This window comes from Octopus bimaculoides, chromosome 18, assembly GCF_001194135.2.
Source record: "Octopus bimaculoides isolate UCB-OBI-ISO-001 chromosome 18, ASM119413v2, whole genome shotgun sequence".
NCBI classification, from domain to species: Eukaryota; Metazoa; Mollusca; class Cephalopoda; order Octopoda; family Octopodidae; genus Octopus; species Octopus bimaculoides.
Genome location: NC_068998.1, coordinates 34,507,482 through 34,511,622, shown reverse-complemented (window position 1 = coordinate 34,511,622; position 4,141 = coordinate 34,507,482).

Sequence of the window (4,141 nt, the reverse complement as noted above, 5' to 3'; positions counted from 1 at the left end):
TATGTATGTATGTATGTATGTATGTATATATGTATGTATGTTATAATTTAGAACAAACAGTAAAAGGTTGTCATTATAGTACTCGAGGTTTCGAATCTCAGAGTGAAGAGCTACAATGCATTCCTGTTGGCTATTAATGGCAACAGATGCTATGAAAAGCCATTGAATAAAAGGGAAGTTACTTTAATAGGTAAAAAAGGAAAAAAGAAAAAGATAAAAAATACACACAACCATATTCTCACAATACATAGACAGAAACCTCTTGTGTTCACAATTGGAAGTTAAAACACATGGGAAGGCTTGTGCAGGAACATAGTAAAACTGTGAATTCTAGCCGTGATCTTGTGGGGCCCAAAACCGTAACAGATATTTTGTGACATGTAGACATGTCACAAAAAGTTCAGTTCTTGAATTTAAACATGTAGTAGGGTCCAAGAAACTTTACCACATGAGCCATCTTTCCATATTACAAAGACTGCAGTTGCCACTACTATTAGTATAAGGTTTACACTCGGCTAAGATCTTCCAGGAAGTCCTGTAGCTGAAACCTTATTGTTTTAAGAACCATATATGACTGGATAATTTGGTAGTTTTTCGTTTATTCCAGTGTCTGAAGCTTAAGTTGAATTTTGCTTTGAAATTTCCCTCTGTAAGACCCAGATCTCTCTTGGATGAAACTATTATTAGTGTTCATAGAATTTACAGTGGCTTCATAAATAATGGCCTTGGTCATACAGGCTCCATTTAGTGGGCACAACTCTTTATCCATGCAGGAGCAGCAGGCATCATGTTGTTGTGTTGCATTGTGTGTAATTATGCTTTTAAAGTTTGGGATGTAATTAAAACTAATTTTTAGGTTATACCTGTTGAAGAGTTTCCTATATTTATGATGTATTAGAAAATGTCTCTATAAGTGACAAGAAATATTTACCTATAATTAAAGGTCACTTTGGGTGAAAAAGGGAGTGTGAGCCAGATAATTTTCCTGCGTCTATGTTTTCTTTTCTTTATTTCTGGTCTAATAGTAGGTGTGTAAGCTATTTCCTCTTTAAATCCACTAGCTTTAAGGACATTAAAAATTTAGTTAAGAATATTAGTAGGAGAATTCCTATCCTCTTCACCAATATAAACGTATATTATAATACTGCCCCACTATATAACAAACACTATAATGGGGTGGTAGGAACCTACATTAATATAACTAAGTCTATCGTTGGGCTTTCTATAAGGTTTGTAAATATTCTTTTGTAAATGTAGAGATACATCAAGGAAATTGATAACCATTAGGTTGGTTTCTATTGTTATGCTAAGATCGAATGTTTTCATAAGGTGGATAATACTTTTCCTTAACTGATCTTGCATTGGTCCATTGTTATTCTTAGCTAAAGTTCGAGTATCGTCCCTATAAATAGCAAAATATTCACCAGGAAAGGCTTTTCCTAACATGTCAAGCAAGAATAACCCAATGAGACATACACATACATATTTACACACTCATACACACATATCCATATATACCACTTCTCACCACTTTCCCAAGGCAGTCTCAACACTATGTTTTTCAGTTGCAGTTCAAACTGGAATTTTAGGGGTAAACCAGTCTGAACATTCATAGCACAAAATTTCAGTTGAAAACTCCTTGTATACTTTCTATACATACATTATATATATATATATATATATATATATATATATATATATATGTATGTATACAAAATTATATGTATATTTACCCACGTGTCACCAGTCACTGCTTTCCCCTCTCCCACACTCTTTGATTTATGTGAAGTCCCTACTCCCTTGGCAATACTCTACCATCCCATTTATATTCTGATCACTGTACTGTAAGTGCATGCCCTAGCACTTCACAACCATCTCTCTTCTACTCTCTCTCTTGCACTGTCACTCTCTTTCTCTCTCTCATTCTTGATCACTCACTCACTCTCTCCATCTTTCTTTTGCTCTCTCCCTCTGACTGGGTAACCATGTGTCTCCTGAACAGCAAGACATTTGTTTCTCTCTGTCTGTCACACTCTAACCTTTCATCAGCTGACACAAGGCTACCTCTTTCAATGCCTCCTCCCCATCCACCTTTCAAAGAATATTTGTTTTACAAGTTACTTGGTGACCCCTCTAATGCTGGTGCATCGAGTCCACACTGTAAAGTGGTTGGTATTAGAAAGGGGATCCAGCAGTAAAAACCCTGCCAAAACAGATAGTGAAGCCTATTGCAGCCTTCTACCCATCCAGCACCTGTCAAACCATCCAACCTATGCCAGTATGGAAAATAGACGTTAAATGATGATGATGATGATGATGTTGTGTGTGTGCTTGCACGTGTGTGTCTGTATGTGAATATGTGTGCATGCATTTCTCTGTAATATATGTCAATGTATCTAAAATTATCTTTTAAATTTAAAACAATGCCTTTTCTTGTTTGCAAGATAGCAGTCTGTGATTTCAGGGGTTGGAAGTCAGAGAGTTACTTCAGTGTAATAGTATCATGACCATATGTATTCTAGCTGATACATGATTTGAGTCCTGTGGTTGGTTTTGTCGTCAATGGATTTTAAAATCGAATATATTACATATTGTGGCATTCACATTTGAGAAAAATTGTAAAAAAATCTTGCTTTTATTTATTACTAGATGACCTTTGACCCGTTCGGTCACCAGGGAAGTCCGAGTTTCCCAGCAATATAGTTTTGTTTCGTGGGTTTTTCATTTTTTTCCATTTTATTTCACATGTTTTCAACGAATGTGACGTCGAGATCATGCCTAAAACAGCCCCTTTTCCCAAAAAATGGAGAGATTTGGCTGCTATTTCTTGCATGCCCTGCTACCACGTAACGGGTGTATCAGGTCCTTTATCAAGCACTGGCATTGACCATGTTCGGATGGTGCATTTTATGTGCCACTGCCAGGGGAGCCAGTCAGGGAGCACTGGCCACATCTATGATTTGGGTTTTACTTGACTCAACAGGTCTTCTCAAGCGTATCATATCACCTGATGCATCAAGGGTACTTTTAAATCGGCCAGACATGCAACACTGGCATCAGCCATGCCTGCAATTTCATTTTAGTTGCTGGATCTTCTCTATCACAGCATATCTCCAAAGGTCTCGATCTCCTGTCATTGCCTATGTGAGGCCCAATGTTCAAAGGTCATGCTTCGTATATATATATATATACAGGGTGGGTGGGTAAATTGTCACCATTTTATATTTCTAATTTCACACATGCATATTGTTTGTTTTTGATTTTGTCAACTACACAGTATAGTAAGGTCAGTTGGACACTGTCTGTGAGAAAAACAGCACCATGATGCAATTCACTCTGCCAGAAATTTGGAAATGACATGCTGTACTGCTTGGCATTCGTGCCAGAAGCTCCATTACAAAGCGTTGGAAGTTTCAATACAAACATGTACCAATATGAACATGTACCAAGAGTGATAAAAATCAAACATCCAGTCAACATCATGGAGTTTGGAGTGATCACTATTGATGATGACGTTATGCCTCCATTCATCTTCTCACACCTCCTCAGACTCAACACAGAGGCATACATCACGTGCTGGGAGGAGGTAGTGCTGCCCTGGGTCAAGAGGTTGGCTGATGGAAGACCTTATGCCAGGCAACAAGACTCTGCACCATGCTACACAAGCAGGAGAACCCAGTCATGGCTGTCAGACAATTTCTGTAACCACATCTGACTACCTAACTCCCCAGACTGCAAGCCCCTTGATTATTATATGTGAGGCACAGTTGAGCAAGAGACCAACAAAACTCCTTGTGACACCAAAGATGAACTGAAGGCAAGGATTAAGGCAGCATTCACAAACTCAAACAAGGAGATTGTCCAGAAGAGTTGCAGATGATTCCAAAGTCATCTGGTTGCCATGGTTGAGGCCAATGGCAATTTTATTGAATAAATTTACTCTTTAGTATTTCAAAATATTTTAATGTAATTTTGGTAAATATATATTTTAAAATGAGACGTCAGTGTTATTTTCATTTTTGCGTAATTTAGACAATTTATTCATCGCACCTTGTATATATATATGTGTGTGTGTGTATGAAACTCTTTCTCTCTCTCTCTCTCTCTCTCTCTCTCTATATATATATATATATATATATAT